Genomic DNA, 26,489 nt, shown 5'->3' with positions numbered 1-26,489 from the left:
TTCCAAGCAACTGACTCAAAAAAAAAAAAAAAAAAGTGCAGGCACCTTGAGAGTCCTCTCAGATTCAGAACTGCAGACATAATTTTGCAGAAGTAAGCTTTGCTCTTGGATTACAAATGTTTATGCCAAATTTCAGTTTCAAATGATTTTGCCTGTGTTTGACTATGTGTGAAATTATTAATCCCTGAAAGCAGGGATTCATAATAATGGAGTTATTGACATTTTCTTGGCTCTAACATTGCAGATGTGACGCTAAGGACAAGAAACAGTGAGAAACAAAATTCCCACTGTTTGATAAAAGGGGTTCCCAGGAAACACTAGCAGTAATCATTCTTCAAGCAGAAGATGTTTTCTGTCATCTGGTTCTTGACAACCATAAATAAAGGACTCGATCTGATTTTTATACACTATTTCTACACTGTAAGAGATGGAATGATATAACACACAGTTTGCAGTGAAATCCACATACACAGTGATGAGATTATAAACAAAGCATGTATGCGACACAAATGTTTGTGTTTTAAGCAGTATTGTGAAGCAGAGGTTCACAACTGCACTTGTTGGTCTTGGTTAATGCAGAAACTACGTTTCCTGTGCTGTAGCTGAAGTATTTCAGAGACAAATGTCTATATGCAGGCAGAGAACGGAACCAGTATTTGTTTGCTAGCATGAAAGAACTGTTATTAAAAGCTACCAAAGTGAAATGCTACCATTTGGTGTTCTTCCTCAGCTATATCAAACTAAGCTATTTGAAAAGAGAAATACAGACAATACAGTGTGGTACTCATCCCTAAGCCTGGAATATCTCTAAATGAAGCACCAGCACTCCCTCAGAGAGCAGGGGAGTTGAAGAGCCCTGGCAGGGTACAGTCCTCCTCCTTGAGCTCACAGCCGAGCTCTCTCCAGTTCCTCTGCAACAGCAACGAATTGGAAGCCCACCAGGAAACTTTCGGAAGAGGTAACCAGTGAAACCTTCATTGTTAGGGGAAACAAAAAACCTTGGAAATGTCTTCACTTTGCCATGCAGTGTGATTCACTGGGCCCTGAGCTAGCACTGGTGCAAGTCAGATAGCCCAGCACCCTCCTCAGTGGGGATAACAGGTTAGCCCCACACAGGCAAAGCACCAAACACAAGCTATTAGATTTTCACCAGCAGGACTGCAATGATTTAGCTGTGCTGCTTCCCATCCAGAAGCGGCAGGACTGCCAGCACCTCTGCAGCGAGCTCCAAGCAGTGAGCGCCTCTGGTGCGCTCATGGTCTCTGGGCAGCAAGGGTATTCTGCACACCCCAGAAACATGGGTCAGTGACATGCTCTGACATGGGGAGCAGAGATCTTCCCTTCCTTTCCCTTCCCTTCCCTTCCCTTCCCTTCCCTTCCCTTCCCTTCCCTTCCCCTTCTTTAGGTCCAGCCATTTCATAACCACTTAGGAGGAAAATGATAAACATATGCCACAAAAATCCTGGAGCTACTGGGCAAACAGGTAAAGAAGGTACAAATCCAGCACTCTGCATTTGAACATTTATTTTTCTGTTTTCTTCTTGTTCAAGCTTTTTTTATATTCTGTGGCCTGAATTGGCATGGCCTCCCTCATTATCATCTCTGGGTTCCTAAGAAAGCACTTTCCTCCTCCCTTCTTGCTGCAGGATTATGGCCATTCAACCACTTGGAATCCATCACCTGCCCAGTTGCAACATGAGACAGGGCAACACCAGACAGAGAATGAATAATAAAAACTGAGAAAGTTATAATTGCCAATGTTTGCATTACCAAATCTGTAATGAGGATAAAGCTCCATAACTATACCCCAGCACTGGAAGATTATGCACATCTTTGAAAGCAGATTTGACCCTCTGGCCATTCCCCCCTGACCACCTGCACTGCAGACTTGGAGCAATTTTTACACGAACAAAGACTTTCACTGCATCATAGCAGTATCTGGTTGCAAGCAAATGACCACACTGGGAAGCGTGAGTTCTCAGGCTATCTAATGACTATATCAGTATGGATGTGTCATTGCTATTCTCACAAGGCATCATAGAGCCTTGCACAAAGTCATGTGAGAGTGAGTGAGAAATCAGCTGAATCTAATCAGAAGGAATGGGATAATTAATACGAACTCTGTGAGGAACTGTTTGTAAAGTGATATGCAGGGTTCTCTGTTTAGAGGCTCATTATTCAACCAAGCCCTAGTAAAGCTTCGTTGTCTCCACGGAGCATAATGCAAATAGAAAAACAGCTTCATTTTCCCCATCCTGTCACTGTAGTCCATAATTTAAGCTGATCATACTTTTCCATTTTTCACAGAACTTTTCCACAGTGCGGATAGGGGTATCTAAACTCTTATTAAAATGTGCTAGCTGAGGAAATGGAGGCAAACTGGCCAGAGCTGCTTGGAGAGGGCAGCCCCACTGCTTTCTGGCTTCTCCCGAGTCTGCTCAAAGTGTCAGAAAGCAAGCAGATAATAACAGATTTCTGGTGAGACAAGGAAAGTATTGGTGAGGCAAGTTCTGCAAAGAATTTCAAGCTCACATGGGGAGGTTTCCTTGGGAAGTAGCTTTTTTTTTGAGAGATAAACAGATAAACCCAGCATTGGCAGGAGATGTGGAATCTCACCCAGCCCTTGACACTGCATTGTATGCAAAGGGAAATTTCAGTGAGCAGAGGGGAGAGAGGAAAAAGAAACATCAAGCTGGCTGTTGCTGAAGGAATAGATCCAACATGACATGACATACTGCTGCTGCCATAAGCCAACCAGTATTGCTTCTGCCCCACCATCCACCTTAGAGCATGGTAAGTGCTCTTGTTTTCCCTTCTGCCAAGGACTTGTTTGCTCATGGACTGATGACAGATGGGTGAGAACATTTGTTTTATTTTTCTCCTTTTCTTTATTTCTAAAAAGAAAAAAACCCTTGGGAAGAAACAAATGCCATCCATTCATCCATTCCTCTGCAGTCTAAGGAAATATGGGCAACCCCCTGTTGATTTAAATAGCCTTTTTCAAAGTTAAAAAAAAACAACAACAAACCTACTGTGTCCTATTATGTGAAATGCAACAACGTGGCATTAGGCTTTCTTCCAATTTGTGCAAGAAATACAGTCATGTAATAGTCTTAGGCATATCGAAGCTGTGCTCCGTAGCTGCTGCTGACCAACAGCAAACGAGACCACCACAGTTGTAGGGCAAGGACATAGAATCAGTCTGCCCCAAGGTTTTAGTGTAAAATCTAGGTAGGAAACCAAGGCCAGTACATGATCAAAGACATAATTTAGCTGGACAGCTGCACAGTGAATTCTTTTCCATCTTTTTTTTCTCCCTTTTTTAGTGTCCACAATCATAATAACTTTCTTTCCTAGGACTTCTGCAAGTCTGCCAGAGATGTCCCGGGCAGAAATGCATGTGCCCATGCAGGGTACTGCATGTTCAGAGGCCTTTACCCATCTTCAGTGTGTTGGGCTCGCTATACTTGGGCAGAACATCTGCCCAGGATTCAGATTTCCCAGCTGTGTCTTCTTTCTCTGCCCAGAAAGTCTGCTCTGAGAGGATCTGAAAAATACATGTCCATTTGGCCTGAATTTCTAGATGTTCAGCAGTCCAGAAAGAGTGATATTTCCAGTCAGAAAATGAGACAAGATTAACAAAACCCAGACACATGACAGCTGTATCTCTTCCAACACAGATGGACTGGATGCATGCTCCCTTGGAAGACACTTTCATCTTTATACCTCAGTTTCAATAACTTCTATTACAAACTGGAGCCCGTTGTATCAATTCACCCTTGTTTCAGCAAATGTCAGCTCAGCCTTGCTTCTAGGCTCCTGTTAGTGAGCCCTGACTGGCAGCTGAGGAAATTAGAGTGTGTTGCTTAACTGCAGGGTCTTGGAGAACCAAAAGTAACCCCAAACCCCAGACAGTGGTTAGTATGCAAATGTGAGGCTTGTCATCCATGTAAGGGATGTCTCAGTGGAAAGAGAGAAATAGAGACCATTCTTAAATCCATTGCTGATGATGACTCAAAAAAGAAGGAACAGGAGCGCAGATCGAGGAGTTGTGGGTTCCTGAAACATTCTCTGGAAGAGCAAACCGCACCGCTGAATTCAAGCACCATGACTGAGACACCCAATTTCCAAATAAGCTGCAGTTTAGCCAAGTTGTCCTAAGAGCAGCAGGTATGTTAGTGGTAGAACAGATGTTTCCTGGGAGCATGTAGTGATCACTCTACGGGAGCAGAAAGGCAGTCATACCAATAAGGCAACAAAATCCCCTCCCAGAATAAAAGTCCAAAACAAAAATAGAGTATCTGAATGTATTTTTTCCCCATTTTCTTCTTCCTTTTTCTCTCATTAGCCATATTAGATCCTTTGAAGGATTTTTTTTTTTTTCATTCATGTTTCATGAATGCAAAAACACGTGCAAAATGTGCAAATTAAGGATATAATAGACAGACAAATGGCAGCTGCCAAAGCCAGGAGGAGAAAAGTTTCTAATAGCTAATGGTTTCACAGATCCTTACAGTTGTGTTTAGTTTGTTTGCTTGTTGTTGTCTGCTTGTAGTAGATTCTGGTAAAAATCCCCAAAACTGATATTTTTATGATTTGAAGCACTCTGTATGTTATTTATGTCAGAAAGGTTTATATTAAAAAGATGTGTTGCAGCAGTCAGTTCAAGCAGAGCAATTTGTATGCAAGTGGAACTGATCAATCCAATAAAAATGATTGCCAAGTCTCCTGAGCCTTATAGAAATACTTTCAATAAAGACATTTTTAATAAAAAGAGAAATGAAATATATAGCAGCATAGGATTCAAATGGAAAGTAAACCTTTTCCAAACAACTGAGGAAACGAATTTACACTTTGATTAAAGCCTGGTTTTATTCAATTATTGATGCAGTATGGATATTTTAGTAAGGAGCATCATTTATTTTTAAATCCTGGATTATTCACTCAGATCCCATTTGTCCATACGGTTATTTCAGGGGAAGTGCCTAACTCCAGGATAACTTCTCTTCCCAGATTTAAGGCATTAAGGTGCATCTTTAAGCTTGTATTGCAGTTTCTCCACAATAAGATATAGAAATATCTGGTCAGAGAAGGGAGATGAGGGAAAAGCAATTCCTTTCACTCAGCACTCCTTTAACTCATCGGTGCTCAGAGTCAGGCTCAGGCCATACTCAACCTAACACAGATGTGACTGCAAGAAATTTTAATTCTTCTGTGTCAGAACGGGTCTACAACACCAGTCTAAAAGGATGACACTTTCTCTAAAAAATCCCCAAATTTTCTGGGGTAGAGACTACAGTGTATCTCTATGCTGTTAAGAGAGTCACCCTTCACTGGAAAGCAAAGCACACAGTTAGCTGGTGTTCAGCTGAGTCAGCATTAGTAGCAAAGAAACGGTGCTTCCAAGGAGGGAAGGAGAGGGTGCCTCTTCAGATTTGAGTAATATAAGTCTTCCTTCCTTCTGACTGTGGCAGGGACAATTTTATGATAGGAGTCCCCCATTCAAGCCTTTTCAATCATGGTTGGTTTTGTTCCAGCTGCAGAGGTTGGGTTATGACGTGATGGGTACATGGTGAGCCAGTAAGTGTGATCTGCAACGTGTCGTTGCCTCTGCGTGAAGCCAATGGGCACTTGCCTCACTGAGTCTATGACTGTAACTGTTCCAAGGCAATAACACTGCCGTTTGCTGTGCACGTGACATCCGTTATCTGTCAGTAGCATGAACTCATGTTGTGATGACCTGCTTACACATCACCTCTGGGTAGATGAGGAGCACTTGCCAGAGGGTTCTTAGGTCACAAGATGAAACAGTCACTTTTATGCTAAGTTTTTTCCTTACGCTACAGATAGATTCGAATAGGCGTCTGCTGGTTTGCCAGTTAGAAGGAAACCTAACTTGTTAATACTTGCTTATAAAGAAAGCCCTCACTCAGGTTTCTCAGACATATACATTGGGTTTGTAAGTCATTTCCAGGCTATGATCTGGCAGAGGTACTCAGTGGCTATGGGATTAATTTTTGAAATTACAGTTTCAGCGAAAGGACTCACCTTTTGCTGTCTTACCTTAAATTTATAAGGCTCTGCATGAACCCAGATAAAACATCCTCCTGCTCATTTGCCAAAGAGATGTGCCCACCCAAACTCTGTTGCCTGTTGGTGAGAAAGACAGAGTAGTCAGGTAACAGAGCTGGTTGTTGCAGAAGCCATTTCTCCCATATACTGCAATTCCTTCAGCCTCAGGGGAATCATGACTATTAGTTGTGCAATAATTACATCAGCAGAAACAAAATCATAGAACTGAGGCCTCCCCACCACAGTCACAAGCCCAGATGATGGAGACAAAACAAGAAGTGTTGCCACTAGTCACCATCAGGCAGACTTAGCCTTGCATATTTGTGGGGTACAGGAAATGAATGACCTTTGGTGTGATACATACTTAGTCATTAATACACAAAGCCCAGTCATGCAGCCTGCTGCTTCTCCTACATTACCAAACTGTTTTCATATTCCAGAAAATAAGTATTCCTGTGAAGCCATCCCTCCCAGGCTGCTCTCTTTTCTTAGATTATATTCCTTTTAATTTGGGACCAAAACTCTGGATAGCAGCATGAGAAAAGCAATCATTAGAGACATATTTAATTAACCTCTAACATTTAGACTCACAGTACAAGAGTATTCATTCCTGACGTCAAGGTTGCCAGTGACATATGGCAGCATAACGTAGGTCTGTGTGAAACAGAAATAAATGAGTGTCTAAAATGAGTAACCATGCTCACAGTGAGAAATAGGTGAGGTAGTCTGGAAGATGAGATCAACCAGTTATCTTTTGACATTGCAGTATCATTTTTGTGAGCTATTTCTTTATCAAGGAGAGCCAGAACAAATTCAAAAGCCTGACAGCAATCATCACCAAAGAGGAATATGCCTTTACTAAAAGTATTTATTTCCTCCTCTCATGCTTAGTGATGTGCTCCATCAGATTCAAGACCACTAGGGGGTCAAGGAGGCTGAATCAGACATCAGCTTCACAAAACCAGTCTGGAGAAACACCCTCTGATTTTATCTTCCAAAAGACAGAGGTGTTATCACAAGTACTCAAACTTTCACTCACATGTGCAGTAACTCATGTCAAAGTATTGCCAGTACACGCTTGCTTGATTTCTTATACTGACCATCCTCAAATTCCCCCGATTTGTCCCGGTAATTAGTGCTGGTCACACATCTTTCCATGGAATTTGTCCATCAGAAAATTGTACCTTTAAAAAACTCAGACCTCTACTTTGTGGCATTTTAAAGCAGGGAGAAAAGCCCTAAAAATTTCATTTCAACAATGTTAATTTCTTCATTTTGACCTGCAGGTATATTGCAGATTACTGTTCTCATGCTAGCAATAAATTTAAACATCAAAACAAAATGTTTCAACTTTATTGAAACTGATATCTGGTACTTCTGACATAACCTAAAAAGGTATTGTGCCAAGGATTTAAAATTGTAAAGTTTTACTGTGCTTTGGAACGAGAAGAATCATTGGCACGGTACCACAATGTTCCCTAAGGCAATCATGCACATTAACCACAAATGCAGATAAAAATTTCTCAAGAGCAATCTCTATATATAGTTTTCCTGACCACAGAACACATGGAGGTAAAATATCGTGCATTAGCCCTTTTAATAAACAGTTTCAAATTATTGAAAACAGCGAAATAGAAATTTCATATTCAAAATCTTGGATTTGGGGGAACTGCAGATGGAGAGCTGGGACCCAGCAGCTACTTTATGTTCCACAGACAGTGCTGACATTACGATGCAGTCATTTGATGTGACAGGGATCATATGCATTCCCAAAAGCAGCTCCTCAGGCTTACGGTCCTTGAGCAGTCATAAAAATAAGATGTCTCTTGAGACATTTCAAAGATAAGGCTGGAGAGAGAAGGGCCATGTGGTTTACAACACTTGGATAAATCCAAAGTAACCCTCTCCTCCCATGATGCCCCAAGACCATTCGTAAAGTATCAGGGTCTCTTCATGACAGCGGACAGAAGTGCTGTGCTAGGGAAGAAAAATAGAAAGAAAATATTTGGAGTTTTGCCACTTCTTTAGAAAAATGATGTTTTTATGAAAATGCACTCTCAAGAGCATCTTTGTCATAAAATTTGGTTTTGGTGTTGGGTTTTTTAGCACACAGTCCCGACACCTCCACCCCTGCCTCACCAGCTTGTGCCCCCCCAGGAGGACGGGTGCTCAGGGGGCTGCCCTGCAACATCCTCTCTCTGTCAGAAGGATCACAGACACTTTATTGAAGATTTACATAGCCTTGTCAGTTTGTGCCTTTAGGGCATCTGGTGTTTAGTCACACAGTCATATGAAGGAGGCCTATTAGGCTTAATTTCTGCCAAGTTTGCTGCAATTAGTAAAGATGTTCCCGGTTTTTGACATCTGCGCAAAGCACGTCCTGGTATGGTGTTTTCTGTCCTTCTTCCCTCCCTTTCCCACCTCTTCTCCAGGATGTCCCCCTTCTCTCTGCGCTCCTGCAGCATCGAGACCCATAGCAGGTATTAGCAAAAGCCGGCAGTGCCGGGCTACCCCGCCAGAGCCAGGGGCCACGGGGGCGGCCGTGCCATTTGGGTGCCCCCGGCATCACTCTCCCAGCACTGCTCCTCGCAGGAGCAGGGTGCGGCAGGCAGGGCTGAAGCTTTTGATCTGAGATCAGAGGTGGGGAAAGAAGCTTCACTTCAGTTCCCTTGCCAGCTGGGGTGGTTAAGCTCTACCCGTACCGGCAGCAATAAAAATCGGCATTTACGTAACACCTGTGGTTCACCTCGGTAGCGCTCTGTTGGCGTGAGCGAAGCCCGTCCCGGTCTCAGGTCAGGGGATGCCCCTGTCCCTGGAAGGGGAGCTCCTCACTGCCAGGGCCCCCAGCCCCTTTTGGGATGACGGCTCACTCCCCAGTGAGGGGCTGAGAGTAACACAGTGGTGGGGGTCAGCATCCACCTGCCTGGGTCACCACCACAAGCAAAGATTGCTCTAGCCACACAGGACTAAAAAAAGTTGATTTCAAGTAGTCCCAAAGCAAATCTTTACCATTTCCCCCCTCCTGTGATGCATATAAAAGAAAAACCTATTTCTTCTGCTCTTTTTTTTTTTTAAATATCCAAATATTAAGTCCTGGCTTCCTTATTTCTGCTGTAGGGTTCCTTGGAGGGCTGGGAAATGTGGGGAGCTGCAGCTTCGCAAGCCTCAAGCAGCAGAACCCTGAGCAACGGGAATATATTTCATGTAAAATGCTGCTTGTGTTAACATCTCTTCAGCACAAATGCCTGCAAGAGCACTCAAGGGACAAACTCTCTTTGTGGAAATTTCAATATCACTGCCTCTTTCTCTGCGGGCAAGAAAGGATTCCTTTCTAAAATGGGAAGGAGAATTGTGCGACATTCTGGATATTTCTAAAGGAGAAAAATAAACAGATAGCATTCTGAATGAAGTATTTAAAATATTTACATTGTTTGGAATGTGGTATGTATGATAAATTAGTAAACGCACAGAGAATTATCCATCTATATAGAGAACCCTGTATGTTATATATAGATGTGTCTATATAGACAGAGGGAGTTATGCAGTGATATAGAAAGAAATGCATTCCACAAGTGTTAGGGAGCAGTGTGACATATCATAGGACACTGGACCAGAAATCATAAAACCTGGGATTAAAGCCTGGATCTGCCACCAAGGTTTGGTATCATCCTGGGGGAAGTTCTTCATTTCTCTATGTCTTTCTTTCTCCCTCTTTGCCTGCTTAAACTGTATCTCTAAGGACTTTCAATTACCATGTGTTGGTACAGAGCCTTTCACCGTGAGCATCTCTAGGTGCTGCTACCATCATCTTCAGTGGTTCAATCCAATTCTCTTCTTGAGGACTGTCTGTAAATCTGGGAATCCAAACAAGAGAAGTACATTCCCTGCAGATCTAGCAGCTTCCAGATTGCAAGTCTAACAGTTTCAGTTCCCTCTAGTTTACAAAAGACTGTGCTTTGAAATGTCAAATTTCAGATACATTTAAGCAAAAAACTTATGCCCAGGTAAGATTTAGGAATGAGCAGCAAGTGTTTGTACCCTTATGGATCACAGGCCTTCCCATTCTGCACCTCTGTACTGAGTAAGTAAAAACTTTTTTAACAAGATCAAAATGAAGAGGTTCCTGTGTCAAAACAGAACTGTAAAGATGAGTGGGGTTTGCAGCAGAGAAATACACAGTCCTGGCCAGCAGGCTGATTTAATTTAGGCTGGTTTAAAGAACTGAGCTTTTCATCAGGACAGAAGTCTTTTTGCTTGTATATCTTGGGAAAATTATTCAGTAGGCTTCAACATCAACTATTAGCTATTTAGTATACTTATTTAATTATCACTATAGGGAGAGGGTGTAGGAGTGTAACTGTGCAGCAAGCTCTTGCTAAGGCAGTAGCAGGAACTTGGGAGGGTTCCCCATCCTCCCCACTTACTCTGGGCAGGCAGAAGAGCTCCACCCTAACTTTTTGGTGGAAGTGATAATCTCCACCAACCTTGTCTGGGTGTGAATGAGACAGTGCTCTCCCAATTCTTCCATAGCCATCCTCACAAGAGTTAGCATCAGAGAAGTAGTCCTCCACCAACAGGGCAGACCTGTTACCTAAGCAGGAGCAAGGAAGCAGTATGGGGAGGAGGGAAGAGATTGGTATGCATATATGAAAATTTAATCCCCAGTAATGATGTGCACATTGAAGGAATTTTCGAGCATGCCTTATAGGTGGGGATAGAGCAGATGGTGAGGGATTTTTTCATGAATTCTTTCTGAATGCAAGGAAAGTAAGGATAATGGAGCGTTTATGCAACTGCACACTGCTTGGCTATTTTCCATTTCTTAAAGGCTTAGATATTTGAATTCTAGTGGTCTGGCTATGGATTTTGTATTATAACTACTTTATAAACCGCTTCAGGTAATTAAATTTTATGCTGTCAAACACATCGAAGGTAGAGCAAAATATGTTTGTTTGTGTGTGTATATGTATTTCTGATAGGGGAATCAAATGTTTATTATGATCCAGCCATGATGCTTGTTAGAGCACCCTAGAGTACAAAAATGTACTGTATACAGATATACGGTTCAGATCTAACAACAGACAATTCATTCTGTGTATTGATTGCTCCTCTGAAAATTTTCTGTAAGGAATACATCTTCTCCGTAAAACAAAGAAAAAAACCAAAACCCCCTAACAATACATAACTCCAAAATAGCGATATTGGATCCCTGAGTGGAGAACAGCATAGGTCAGTTCTTCCAAGATACATGTAGGGAGGCAAATCATTATTTCTGCTGGACAACTCTACTCTGCTCAAAATGTCCTTTGCATTCACTTTTTGGTTTGATTAAAACATCTTCATTTCTCCTGGAACATCGCCTAAAGGATTTTCATTCAGAGTAACTATAATATCACAAAGTGACAAAAGCAAAAAAGGAGACAGCATAGGTCCATATCTATGCACGCATATATATGCACATGTATGTTTTGAAATAACTAAACTCAATGCCTTAATGTGACAGGGGGACAGAGGTTAAGAAAACATACATCAAACAGAAGAATACTACCTAATTCACTGATACAAAATATATTCATTCTCCAGGGCCATATATGGTGTACACACCCTATAACTTACCCTGCTTTATGGTAGCTCCTACTATAAAGGAAAAAAAAAAAATCACCCAGAACTCCACCCAAATCTCAGGCTGATTGAGAATGGTCTACATCCACTTCTTAGGTTAAGTACATTTTAAACACTGAAAGTAGTTCCTTCCTCTTTGGAGAGCTCGAAATGGATCCCTCATCCACCAGACTCCTGCCTCCAAAGGCTGAGCAGCTTTTTCAGCCTTCGCTGCCCTGAATGCATCTATGACCCTCCCAAGCTCTGCTGCTGCCCCCGAGCAGCTCCGCACCTCTCGGCCAGGCGCCAGCACCGCATGTAGCTTGTGAAATGGATTTAAACATCCAAGGAGGTGTCCATATTCCCATGGGAGTCAAGGAGCCCTGTGGCAGCGTGTGTGGCGGTGGGGGTGACAGGTCCAATGCACTCTGGACACCTGAGCATCTTCCCTTCCAGCTCCGGAGGGTGCTGAGCCCCAGGCCAGGGCCTCCTTTCCTTCGCCAAAGTCAGGGACAGCTTCTCAGCAGCTGAGGAAAGAAGGCAGGAGCCAAATACCAGCATGGGAGAGAGAGAGCAGACCAGTGCTTTGGAAGGTGGTGACAAGCTCTGGCGAAGAATTCAAACTTTTTGCCAGAATCAGAAACTCCCCTGTTCGCTGCAGGAGTGCTCCTTCCAGGCTTGTTCCCTCGCCTGCAGGCAAACACACACACACACACTCATCCTCTCCGCTGCTGGAGATCTTCTCAAAGGTAGCTGCGAGGGCGAGACCTTTGCGGCAACTTTGAGCACACCAGCGTATTGTGGCCGGTCTGTAGTGCACAGAAGGCTGGGCAGTAGGGGTTGGTCACTTGGCCACTAAAGCAAGATAAGACATTTTCACTGTCATCATCCAAATCAAATATTGGGCTCTGTTTGTTCAGATGATCTCTCTGCTACTCCCTCTCTTGATTAGCCACACAGCAGAGCTTGAACTAGAAGAAAACAAGACAGCAGGAGAGAGAGAAGAAAGTCCTCCCCTTGCTTTTAATCTGCCATTTCAGTAACACTTGCTTCTCCACCATCAGCAGCACTACGCAGATCCCCTGGTCTGCTCGGAACTGCCTAATTGCCTAATGGCACTATAGCCTGGGGCAGGGGGAAGAGGCTCCCACGGTCCTCTAACAGGGAAGGGACTGGCCAGTGCCAGAAGACAGCATCAGTCTTGAGACACGGGTGATCTGACCTAATAAGAAATTTAAGCATCATGTGGAGGAAAGAACCTACCTATGAAGAGTGGTGTATAAAAAAATGACAAACTTTCTTTCAGATTAACTTTCCTAGCCTGTGACGGTGTTTGTAACAAGCACGTCTGAGATAGAAAGACTCCAGGAGACGTGGTAAGCACATCTGTGATAAATGCTCTGTCTGAAGGGCTGAAGAGACCAATCTGCCATCAGAAAGAACTCTGTTAGAGAAAAAAATGTGAGAAATGGTGAAATAGCTGGGAATAACTCAGTCTGGGGAGGAAAAAGTTGATAGAGCAAGGGTTCTCTTTCACTTTTATATTTGAATGCAAAAGTTCCCACGCAGTTTTTGATCTATTGGGCCCTCCACTCAATGCTGTTACTAGTCAAGTTCAGCTTGTAGGAGCTGGTCAGAAAAAGGCCACGGGTGTCCCAGCTTAGTAGCTGATTCCCTAAACTGAAGCTGACATAAGAACTGGGCATCTCCCGGACAGACCTCTGATGGTTCATGGAGTATGGAAGACTTTCTGACATCAAATCTTTAACAGTGGTCTGTCCCAGGGAAGTTTCCCTTCCAGTATTTCCTATGTCCACAATATGGAAATTTTTTAAAATCCCCTTTGTAACTCTTACGCTGTCTCCTGTTCTTTTAGTCTGGGCAAATGGATAGTTAGGCAAGAGATGCAGGGCACAGCGCAGTACCTGCCAACAGCACTACAAGCACAGTTAGAGGACCAGTCTCCCACAGCTGAAAAGCTGGTTTTGAGCCAACACTTTCAGCATTAGTGTCTTTCTGCCAGACAGGACAAAAAAATATAGTGATAAAGTCCTTGCTCAGTGACAAAACAGCTGTTGTTTTCAGCATTTTCAACTCTGGCCCTGAGTTCCCCCTGCAAAATTTCCACTGACCCTCTAACATGACCTTGGAGAAACCACTTCACCACTCTGTATCTCTGCTCCACTCCCCATGCTCTGTGTTTGGACTGCAAGCTCCACCAGGTAGCGAAGTGCTGAATGTGTGTACCTGTTAGCATCCTTATGTGCTGGGGAGATGCTAGAGACACCCCACAGGACTGGTTTGGTGGACGTGGCTTAGTCTCATTTCTGTTCTCAGTGAACACAGTTAAAAACACTGGCATTTTAGGCTTATTATAAGCCTAAAAATGGCTGGAGTATCTGAGCAAATCTGAGCAACTATTTGCCTGTGCATGAAGGAGCACCCAGGGAACTACAGGTCAGTCGGCCTCACCTCCATCCTTGGGAAGGCAATGGAGCAGGTAATTCTGTATACCATTTCCAGGCACATGAAGGACAAGAAAGTCATCAGGAGTAGTCAGCATGGCTTCACCAGGGGGAAGGCATGGTTGACCAGCTTGAGAAACTTCTATGATGAAATGACTGGATTGGTAGGCGAGGGGAGAGCAGTGGACGTTGTCTGCCTAGACTTCAGTAAGGCATTTGACACTCTCCCACTAAGATCCTCATAGGCAAGCTGATAAATTATGTGCTGGGTGAGCAGACAGTGAGGTGGATTGAAATGTAGCTGAACAGCCTGGCCTGGAGGGTGGTGACCAATGACATGAAGTCTAGGTGGAGGCCAGTAACTAGTGGTATACCCCAGGGGTCAATACTGGGTCCAGTCCTCTTCAGCATCTTCATTAACGATCTGGATGATGGGGCAGAGTGTACCCTCAGCAAGTTTGCTGATGACACCAAACTGGGAGGAGTGGCTGATACACCAGAAGGTCATGCTGCCATTCAGAGGGACCTCGACAGGCTGGAGCAATGGGCTGACTGGAAACTCATGAAGCTTGACAAAGAGAAGTGCAAAGTCCTGCACCTGCGGGGGGAACAACCCCATGTACCAGTACATGCTGGGGGCTGCCTGGCTGGAAAGCAGCTTGGCAGAAAAGGCCAAGGGGTCTTAGTGGACACTAAGTTAAGTTGAACATGAGCCAGCAGTGTGCCCTTGCAACAAAGGCAGCTAATGGTATCCTGGGCTGAATTAGACAAAGTATTGTCAGCAGCTGGAGGGAGGTGATCCTTCTCCTCTCCTCAGCACTGGACATATTGGAGAGAGTTCAGCAAAGGGCTGCAAAAAAGATGTTTAAGGAACTGGAGCATTTCTTCTGTGAGGAAAGGCTGAGAGAGATGGGAGTGTTTAGCCTGGAGATAAGAAGGCTCGGGGGGGATCTCATCAATATATATAAATACCCGAAGGGAGGGTGCAAAGAGGACAGTGCCAGGCTCCTCTCAGTGATGCCCAGTGACAGGACCAGAGGCAATGGGCACAAACGGAAACACAGGTTCCGCCTGAACATCAGGAAACACTTTTTTGTGGGGGTGACTGAGCACTGGCACAGGTTGCCCAGGGAGTTTGCGGAGCTTCCATCCTTGGAGGTACTCAAAAGCCATCTGGACATGGCCCTAGGCAACCATCTCTAGGTGGCTCTGCTTGAGCTGGAGGGGTTGGACCAGATGACCTCCAGAGGCTCCTTCCAGCCTCAACCATTCTGTGATTCTGTGATTTGAGCTGCTGGCCAGGGGCTTCTCAAAACCATCTCAGGATTTCAAAGGCTTCCCTATTTGGTGTGTTCAAACATTGCGTACCATTCCTACCACTGGCTTCCAGCTGGGGGTGCCAATGTGACACATCATTTGCAGTAGACAGCTCATCTGATAAAAATATTGCCATGCCATGTTTTGAGATGCTCAGATCTCCCTTCTGTGATTTGATATTACACCTAAGCTGATCTCTTGACTAGCTGTTCTGAGACGGGCAGTTCTGCCTGGAGAGGTGGAGACAGAGTTGTAAACTCAGCCATATTCAGCCATAACATCCTATGAAAGACCCAGCTCTGACCAATAGATCTGCTGTTCTTCAATGTCAAGGCACACCTCGGGCTTCTTGGGCTCAGTCTCTTCCTGACCCTGAAAGAGGCAGAGCAGGGTAATACATCATGGCTCTTCTTAAATGTTACTGACTCATGACACCAAAAAACATGTACCTGGTATTGAAAGGGGGATATCCGGCACTATCCTCTTCCTCTCTTACAGACACATCACAATGATTAACACTGAGTTTTCAGTATCAGCCCCAGGAACTTGCTGAATGAATATCTCAATGAGGTCAATGGGTCACTTCACATGTCATGGAGCTATGGTCCCAGGCTGTCTGCAGACTGATATCTGCCTTGCTTACCTTCATTTCTCCTTTTTGAGGTTTTCCTTCCCAGTCACAGCACCTGGAACCCTGTCTGTGTTGTTAAATGAAAAACAGAGTTTCCAGAGATTAAGGTAGTAGCTCAGGAGAAAGGCACAGCTACAGCAAATTGGCACATACAGGCTATTTCCAAAGTTGCTTCCAGTAATTTTGCAGCTGTTAACACAGCACCTTGGTTCAGTCCAGGAAGTACCAGTACTAATGTTAGTCCTTGGAAAAAAATAACAAAAGACATGAGAGTTTTGCCAGCTCATATTTTCTTCATTCTAAATCACCTGTTTAAATTCATCAGAGGACTGGCAAGCAGCTTTGTGCATGCAAGCCTTTCTACTGAAGGTCAGAAGAAATTGATATAGGACTTAAAATACTGCAATTTTAACTTTGCAGTCATTGGTTTGACTGCCGTTTTCCATATGCCTACCCTGTTGAGGGAGACTCTTTGTAAGCTTCTGCATCTTGTGTAGAAAAGAAAAGATTAACCTCTGTTTTGGTGGAAGAGGTTACAAAGATGCATATAGGAGGAATTTGCCCTGAGGGTCTGAATATCCTCCATTTAGGGGTGCTGGAAGAGATTGGTGTTCCTCACCCACTCCCTAGCTGCTTATCACCACTTCCAGCCAAAGGCTCCAGCCCCCTTGACCTGCCAGCAGAGTTGGTCATCTGAGCCCTCTCTAACCCTTCTCAGTCATAACAACCTGGGAGTGCTTAAACCATTGGATTTTACAACTCCAACTTGTTTTGCCTTAAGCAGGTGAGAGAAACAGCTCTCCTGGCAGAGAGGATAGTGAAAAGCAGCTGAAGGAGACCCATGACGAGTCACTTCTGGATGCAAACAGAGCTGTTTGCTCACCCTGTAACAGGTTTGACTCTGTCACTATGCAGGGAAGGCATCAGCTTCAAGATGCATCTAAACAGTGATGAAAAAATTGAAAAAGTGGTCCATCACAACCCCAGCAGAAACTGGTAGGCCTGCACTTACATATAAGCTTCACTTCTGGAGTATTACAGGCCTTACACCCAGCAAACTAAAAACGTGATCCGAATCCAAATAACCACTGATATCTGGGGAATCCTTTCCAACTGCTGTCTTCCAGGTCTACTTCTTCTATCACCAATAAATCATGATATTAATTTAATAATAGTAATAAATTAACAAAGCAAAACATGTATCACAGTGAAAAGAGTAGATTTGTTGGATACAGGAAATTACATTGAAGGAGCACTGCAAATTTCCTAAGACCATTCTCCTCTCCTGTCACAGAATCACAGGACTGTTGCGGGAGAAGGAACCTTTGGAGATAATTTAGTCCAACCCCCTGCTCAAAGTGGGATCAACTACAGCAGGTTGCTCAGGGCTGTTCCAGTCAGGTTTTGAATATCTCCATGGATGGAGACGCCACAACTTACCTGGATAAGCTGTTCCAGGGTTCAATCACCCTTCCAGTAAGAAAATGTTTCTCCTCTGTTTAAATGGAATTTCCTATATTTCAGTTTGTGCTCATTGCCTCTCATTCTGTCACTGGGCACCACTAAGAAAAGCCTGGCTCTGTCTCCTTTGCACCATCCCATCAGGTATTTATAGACAATGATAAGATCCCCCAAGTCTTCTCTGCTCCAGGCTGAACAGTCCCAGCTCTCTCAGCCTTTCCTCATAGTAGAGATGCTCAAAATCCTTTAATCATCTTCATGCCCCTTTGCTGGACTTGCTTAAGTATGTCCATGTCTTTCTTGTACTGGGGAGCCCAACACTGGACTCCAGATGTGTCACCAGTCCTGGGTAGAGGCAAAGCATCACCTCCATTGACCTGCTGGTGACATTCTGCCTAATGCAGCCCAGGAGGTTGTAGGTCTTCTTATTACAAAGGCACTTTTCTGGCTCATGTCCAAGTTGGTGTTCAACAAGATTTCCAGCTCCTTTTCTGTCAAGCTACTTTCCAGCTGGTCAGCCCCGAGCAGGTACTGGTGCATGGGGGTGTTCCTCCCCAGGTGCAGGACTTGGCTTTTCCCTGTTTTGAACTTCATGAGGCTCCTGTCAGCCTATTTCTCCAGCCTGTTGAGGTCCCTCTGAATGGCACCACAGCCATTTGGAGTGTCAACAATCCTCCCAGTTTTGTTTCATCTGCAAGCTTGCAGAAAGTGCACTCTATCCCAGCATCCAGGTCATTAATGAAGATGTAAACAGTACTGGTGCCAGTGTTGACCCCTGGGTACACCACCAGAGACTGGCATCCACAGGGACTTTGTGATGTTCATCACAACTTTTTCAGCTCAGCAGTACAGCCAGTTTCCAGTCTACCACACTGACCATTTACCTAGCCTGTACTCCATCAGTTTGTCAATAAGGATATTACAGGAGACAGTGTGGAAAGCCTTATTAGAGCCAAGACAAGAAATATCCACAGCTCTCGTCTCATCCACCAAGCCAAGCATCTCATCACAGGTGGTTATCAGGTTGGTCAAACATGACTTCTTCATAAATCCATGCCAGCTACTTCTAGTCACCTTATCCTTTGCATGTCTGAAAGTGTTCTCCAATATTATTTGCTCCCTCACTTCCCGAGGGACAGAAGTGAGGTGGACTGGCCTGTAGTTGCCTGGATCCTCCTTCTTGTCCTTCTTGAAGATAGGAGTGACATTTTCTTTCTTTCAAGCATCCACCCACCACCATGACTGTTCAGAGATAATTGAGAGTGGCCTCACAAGGACATGGGCCAGCTCCCTCAGCACTCGTAGAGGAATCCCATCAAGTCCCATGGATTTATATATGTCTAGCCTGCCTAAATGCTCCCTAGCTTAATCGTCCTCCATCAAGGGTAAATCTCCACTGCACCAGATTTTCCCACTCATCTCAGAGACCTGGGATTGCTGAAAGCAAGTCTTACTAGCAAGGGCTGATAAGAAGAAGGCATTGAGTACCTGCCCTTTTCCTCAGCCAGTCTTTTCCCCACTCCCCCCTACATCCTCTCTAGATAGGGCTGAAAGAGCAGAAACAGCAAAATGGGTTCAAAAGTGGCAAAAAAATTCCTGAAAAAAAAATCACTAGGAACTAGCAATTACAGGGGTGCTTCTCCCTCCCCATGCATCTTAGGAATGAAATGGGCCTCAAATTGTCCAAGACTCTTCTTGGGACACAGCACCATATGCACACACATCCCAAGGCTTAATCTTTGCCCCATCAGTGACGGAATTGCTGGGCTATGTGGATCTTTACAGACAGCCTTCTGTAGGCTTGGATAAATGTGAGTTTGATGCTGAGGCAGTGTGTGCCATTGCCCCTTCTGCTTTCTCAGTGTCTCTCATAGTCTTCTCCCTGCTAATCTGCCTGACGGAGAGAAAATCTGTACTACTCATCTTGAGTACCTATGATATCTATATCACAGTCTTAAAATGGGACTGCAGCAGTTGTTCATATACTTTAACCAGCACTATCTAGATAACTTTCATACAGACAATGCTGCAGTCATCATAGGGCAAAGCTTGGTGAGGTCTGCCAAACCTACCTAAGAAACTCTATGTTTTAATTAGGTGCAGAACTGCATTATTGTTTACTAATTGTGATTAAACTTGAAGAATGAAGAGGCTACTGTGATAGACATTGTAGAAAGAGAAAGTCATCAGCACTGAGCACTTACAGTGAAAGTATTAATGATTGAGAGGAAAAATGAAATTTTAGCTTTTTTTTTTCTTAGACTGTAAACTGAATCTCAGACAGCTTGCCTGCCTTGTTTAAGACCACGCAGTAGATCTGTGACAAAGCTAGGACTAAATTTCCGAAATCCCATTCAACTGCTGTAGTTACAGCACAGTGACAAAGCATCCTCAGTTTTCAAAACTATTAATGATTTCCAACACTGGATTCATGGAATCATAGAATCATAGAATGGTTTGGATTGGAAGGGACCTTAAAGATCATCTAGTTCAAAACCTGCTGCCGTTGGCAGGGACACCTTCCACTAGACCAGGTTGCTCAAAGCCCCATCCAACCTGGCCTTGAACACTGCCAGGGATGGGGCATCCACAACTTCTCTGGGCAACCTGTTCCAGTGCCTCACCACCCTCACAGTAAAGAACTTCTTCCTAATATCTAATCTAAATCTACCTTCTTTCAGTTTAAAGCCATTACCCCTTGTCTTATCACCACATGCCCTGGTGATAAGTCCCTTTCCAGCTTTCTTGTAGGCCCCAGCTAGGTACTGGAAGGCTGCTATAAGGTCTCCCTGGAGCCTTCTCTTCTCCAGGCTGAACAACCCCAACTCTCTCAGCCTGTCCTCAGAGGAGAGGTGCTCCATCCATCTGATCATCTTCCTGGCCTTCCTCTGGACTCGCTCCAACAGGTCCATGTCTTTCTTATGTTGGTGTCCCCAGAGCTGAATGCAGTACTCCAGGTGGGGTCTCACAAGAGTGGAGTAGAGGGGGAGAATCACCTCCCTCAACATGCTGGTCACGCTTCTTTTGATGCAGTCCAGGATACGGTTGGCTTTCTGGGCTGCAAGTGCACAGTGCTGGGTCATACTCAGTTTTTCATCCACTAATACCCCCAAGTCCTTCTCCGCAGGGCTGCTCTCAATCCACTCATCACCCAGCCTGTGTTTGTGCTTGGGATTGATCTGACCCATGTGCAGGACCTTGCACTTGGCCTTGTTGAACTTCATGAGGTTCACACAGGCCCACCTTTCAAGCCTGTCAAGGTCCCTCTGGATGGCATCCCTTCCCTCCAGAGTGTCAACCACACCACACAGCTTGGTGTTGGTGGCAAATTTGCTGAGGGTGCACTCAATCCCACTGTCCATGTCACCAACAAAGATGTTAAACAGCACCGGTCCCAATACTGACCCCTGAGGAACGCCACTTGTCACTTGTCTCCACTTGGACATCGAGCCATTGACCACAACTCTTTGAGTGCAACCATCCAGCCAATTCCTTATCCACCAAGTGGTCCACCTGTCAAATCCATGTCTTTCCAATTTAGAGACAAGGATGTCATGTGGGACAGCATCAAATGTTTTGCACAAGTCTAGGCAGATGATGTCTGTTGCTCTTCCCTTATCCACCAAGACTGTAAACCCATCATAAAAGGTCACTAAATTTGTCAGGCACAATTTGCCTTTAGTGGAGCCATGCTGACTGTCACCAATCACCTTCTTATTTTCCATGTGCCTTAGCATAGTTTCCAGGAGGATCTGCTTTGATCTTGCTGGGCACAGAGGTGAGACTGACTGGCCTGTAGTTCCCTGGGTCTTCCTTTTTTCCCTTTTTAGAAATGGGGGTTATGTTTCCCCTTTTCCAGTCAGTGGGAACTTCCCCGGACTGCCATGACTTCTCAAATATGATGGATAGTGGCTTGCCCACTTCATCTGCCAGTTCCCTCAGGACCTGTGGATGCATCTCATCAGGTCCCATGGACTTGTGCACCTTCAGGTTCCTTAGATGGTCTCAAACCTGATCTTTTCCTACAGCAGGCAGATTCCTGGGAATCCAACATGAGGCAGGTTGAAGAAACCTGGTTTTAAGAAAACAAACTGCTGAGAGGTCTCAATTTGGACATAGGAAAACTGAGTCATATAAAATTAATAGTTGCATTTAAAAATCTTGGACAAAATCCTCTTTCTTCTAGAGTTGCAGAATATTTGGTTTCCACTGTATTACGAGTGGGTTTTTTTCTTTTTCTTGTTTATCTTCTGGGGCCAACTTAAGAAAGGTAAATTGGAAAAGCTCTTTGGCTTCACATATTCAGAGTGCTCTTACCGTTAGTCTATTATCCATACTTGAATACTAAAACAATTGACCGTGTTATCACTGAGTAGAACCTGAAGGACATGATAAAAACAAGGAACTACAGTATTCCTGACTATAACTTTTAGTTGCCATGGTGATACATTTGGACAGCGCATATACTTGTTGGTCTCTCTTCCCAGCAGCATGGCACAAAGAGAACCATGTAGTCCTTATTCAAGACATTATTCAGCTAATTTGGTGACTCTTTTGCTTAAGATGGTTGAGAGGGCTGGACTGCACATGATGCATGGGAAAGTATCTATAAAATGGCTTGCTTGGGTTGTAGTTGAGGAACTGGGACTGACTCAGTTCCAGAGCCTCCCCATGCCCAGTTCCTGTGCAACATCAGCTGGATGAGCTGCACCTCTCTGTGCTCCTGTTTGCAGAATGGAGATAAAGATGCTGCTCTCCCTCACCAGTGTTGCCTGTATATTGGAGAGTGCACTGTCTCCTACTTTCTGTTTACATGGGAACATTCATTCTACTTTTGGTTCTAGCATCCATACTGTAAGGAAAAGGGTATTTCGATGTAACAGAATAATTATTGCTATAAAGCAATACTATAAGAGCAATATGAGATATTTCACCGTAAAAATCTTCAAAATATTTGAAGAAAAGTGAGCAGAGGGCACATGAAAATCTTCATTTTCATTTACCTGTGTTGCTGAGACTAGAAACATACGCTGGTATCTTCTCATATGTGCGCTCAGAGGAAGCAGAACCAAAATGACAATATGGCCGGTATGGCTATGGGCATAAAATAGGCAGGCAGGGATTCAGCTATTTATTTTCTAACGGTTGCTCTGTAGCTTGCATTTGAGCTAAGACTCTCACAGGAGTCTTCAGTCTGTTGCCAGTGGGGCAGATTTCCAATTCTTTGCAGCCCTCACATAAGAAAAGAAAAACTTAAGGTAGAAAAACAGAATCAGAGACCAGCTCCGGGTCCTTGAGAGGCGCAGATGGCAGCTGATCTGAGAGGTACAGCAAGGACTCTCTGCACGGGTTTCTTCTACAAAGGCTCACAGATGGCCTTACTCTGAGCCACCCCCTCCACCTAAGGACAAGCATACACCCCAGTCAGCTGTGCTGGCTGAGAAAGTTTCAATCCATCAGGTCTTTATGGTGGCCACCTTCTATCCCCAGCACGAAGCATCACACGCGCTCTCTCATCCGCTCCATGTGCAGTGCGGGGGCAAGCTTTAGCCATGGGCAGATGTCCCCATGGCAAGCCAGCAGCAGCAGCAGGGGAAGTGGTTGCAGTGGCAGCGGCTGCTCCTCTGCCCGTTGTACATCTTCTTCAGGCCTCCCATCTGCAAACTACCCTCGGTCCCACTGCATTTGCGTAAATGCTCTTCCATACGGTGGTTACAGGGAGCGCGGGTGAGTAGCACCCCAGCAGGTCTGAGAGCAAGGAGGGGCGCGGGGCAGCAATAACAGAGTGCAGGCTCTAACTTCACCATTTGTCCCAGCTGCCTGCAGAGCATGTGATTGCAGCTGAAAACACCCCAGGGAAGGTTTTACCCAGCAATGTCTTCCACCAGCACAGCCATTCGGTCAGCAAACGTCTCTGCCTGCTGCCTTATGTTCTCCCAAATAGCCCAGTTACAACCCATTGCCCTGCCTGCCACCTAACAGTACTCACCTTGAGCGAAATCAGGCAGTGATTTAGTGATACTAGGTGCAGGATGGGGCAGATCCTCCTGTCCTTATTCACTCTGAATTGTGCTGTAGGCGGTTATAGTCCCAGGGAAATCAATGGGATAATGAATACTAATTAGTGGCAAGTCACAGTGGGAGAATCTAGGAAAACATCTGTCCTTGCCCCGGGAGTGGGAGTTCCTCTGGTCCCTGCCATTGTCACGCAGTTTGGGGGGCCCTCACGATCCTGCAGAAAGGAAGATTTTGAATATTTACAAGCAGCATAAAAATTGGCCCCCAAAATCACTTTCTCATCAGTTTCGCTAAGCCCTAATTATAATGTAAATTGCAAAATTGGAAGAAATTCAGAGACGAGCAACAAATACGATTAAGGGGATTGGATGATTGATTTATGAGAAAAGATTAAAAGACCTAAGAATTATGCAGTTTGACTAAACGATGACCATGGGCCTGATCTTGCAAACTTTTCCCAGAAATGGCTCTCCACATTAAAAAGGAAGCACAATTTAAAAATACCTACCATTTTCTCCAGTGAGAAATTCTGCAAATCAGTATTCCAAGCTAAGGCAGAGGAGAGCATTAGTTTTCATCTTGCAGCTAGTGAAAGTAAAAATTTCTAGTGTCAAAGCTCAAAGAGTGTTTTCAATTCTTTGGGGTGTTATACATAGGGAAAAAAAAAATTAAAAAAAAAAAAACCGAAACACAACCACAACCAGAATTTATTCACATCAGATAGAAATGTGCGGGTATGTAAATACTTGAGATCTGGAAATGACCAGCGTAACAAGAGTAATAGAAAAATTATGCTTTTCACTTGGAAGACTGTTAAATGCCTTTACTTTCAGCTTTCTAAAAGTAAAGAAGAAATCTTCAGCCTCCCCAAAAGTCAACAACCTGAACTGATGAATTACACGTTTGCATGGGTATTCCACAGCGTTTTAATGCTTTTGAGGGTCTACTTAAGCTCTAGAAAACATTATAGAGATACACAGGTGTCACAGGACCAAGCACATGAAACAATTCAAATGACAGAAGAAAGCAACAGGAAAATGGGAGATGTAGCACCGCAAAAGGAAAAGGAGAGATGCAACACCAAGTCTGAAACTGTTCTCTTGCTCCGTGGCACGGCTGCCTCCTGGGGTACGGGGCTCCGCTGCAGACAAGCCAGCCTGCTGCTCAGGACCATCCTGCTCATGGTCCTTTTCCCTTACTGGTGTTGGTACCTGGCAAGGGTTCCATGAAGAGCAGACTTTGGGGGCTAAACTGGCAGAAAGCTACTCTGTATTTCTGGTCGAACTTTTTTTTTTTTGCTAGTTTCTCTCTCCAGACCTCTTCATTGCAGGCTTGGCCAAGTGTTGGTGCTGGCACAGGGGCAATGATGGTAGGACTATAGAGTTGACCTGGGGAAGGCAGAGGCTGGCACCACAGGTCTTTCTGGAAGCAGCTAGCTGTTAGATTGCCAGCCACATCATAAAACTGCCCAAGTTACCTAGTAAGTACTCTAATGGTAGAACGTAGACTTCTGGGACTGAAAGTACCCTCTTGACTGTTGTGCTTAAAAGGTTTTCTCAGCACCTTTGAGACAACCAGTCTGTGAAGAGACAAAAGTATCCATGCCTCTGCTCTACTCAGCTCTGTAGCATGGAAAAAACAAGGTGTAGTATATCACTTAAGCGTGCTTTCATGACTGTTTTAACAATCATCACAAAATGAAAGAAGTAAGATTTGTCATAATTGGCAAATAGTTTTTCCTGAAGAAAAAAATGAGGTGATATTTTTCTTAAAGTCAGATTGAAATGCTTTACTTCTGAAAAAGCAACCTTCTTTTTGTTAAATTTTGGAAACGTCAGAACTTTCAACTTTTAGTTTTTTCCCAATTAAAAATTAACCTACTATGTTATAAAGCAAAAAAGTTTTTAAAATGTCAGATGAATCAGAATCAAAATGAACACTGAATCAAAAAGTAATGAAATCACAATCAAAACCAGTACTTGGATTGATCAAAATGTAGTGTAATGGCTTATTCAGTAGTCAAAAAAATTAAGTTTTGTGTTTTGGCTCAGTCTAAGCAAAATCCCACTCATTTTTTTTCCTGTCTGTCCATCTCCAAAATCCATCACTCATCAAGCTCTTGCCTTGGGTAGCTAATCTCCTTGTTGTGCCAGAGACTGGCTTGGACAAAGATTCAATGCGTGACACAGTGGCTCTGTAAAAGAGGGTGCAAGTAAATAAGGTCTCTGATCTAGGCATAGTAACTGAAAAACCTCACAGTACTGGTACCAAAACCAAACTTGGCCCAGAGACATTTGTCTGTGTGAGTCCATGTTGCAGTGGGGGCTGATGATAGGAAAGGATGCTGACACGATGCGGCATCCTCAGAGACATCAATCTGCTGCCCTAAGTGGCCACACCACTGTGCTCATAAAACGTACCTGAGAGAAACAGCATGTGAGAGACACAGACACCATTAAAAACACAGAGCTGCCCACCTTGGGACCCACCTGTACCAGCTCTGGAGAAGGCAGTTCCCAGCATTTCCAGGAATGACTTCGGTGATTCAACAGATTCAGATTTATACCAGCAAGCAGAGCAGAAGCAAATGCCCTGCCTTTTTCAATGGCCCTAGAGAAAAAAAAAAAACCCACACTTTTTTCTAGAAAACTCACAGCTGCTTATCTGAAGCAGCACACGGCAGTGAAAGAAGTGGATAAATATGTCATGTAATGCTGCAATGTGATTTTTAAAGGCAGGCATGATTTCACTTAGGCAAGCAAAGGAAGGGTGAGTCAGCAGATGATTTCGTAAGAGCGCTCAGCAGCCGGCTCCAACGCGGTGGCTACGAGGGCGGCGAGTAAGGCGGGCTGGCTGGTGGGCTGGGTGGGTGCCAGCTGTGACCCTAACCTCGTGTAAGGTACAGCCAAGGCTGCCAGTCTCCA

The 26,489-nt window shown here is 44.3% G+C and overlaps 1 long non-coding RNA gene across 4 annotated transcripts; it reads right to left on the bottom strand.

Annotated features, from left to right (window-relative positions):
• Nucleotides 1-7,654: 7,654 nt before the first annotated feature.
• LOC138685641 (uncharacterized) lies at nt 7,655-26,265 on the bottom strand. 4 transcript variants are annotated; one of them, XR_011324981.1, is made up of 6 exons: nt 26,055-26,265; nt 25,634-25,759; nt 23,537-23,779; nt 22,551-22,948; nt 9,825-9,926; nt 7,655-8,049 (listed from the first exon to the last, which is right to left on the bottom strand). It is a non-coding gene; the product is annotated as an uncharacterized lncRNA (long non-coding RNA). The 4 variants fall into 4 exon arrangements; XR_011324982.1 differs by having other exon boundaries at nt 22,551-22,641; XR_011324979.1 differs by having other exon boundaries at nt 22,551-23,779.
• Nucleotides 26,266-26,489: the final 224 nt, after the last annotated feature.

Source organism: Haliaeetus albicilla, chromosome 6 (assembly GCF_947461875.1).
Source record: "Haliaeetus albicilla chromosome 6, bHalAlb1.1, whole genome shotgun sequence".
Lineage (NCBI taxonomy): Eukaryota > Metazoa > Chordata > Aves > Accipitriformes > Accipitridae > Haliaeetus > Haliaeetus albicilla.
This window is presented reverse-complemented; position numbering and strand designations above follow the sequence as displayed.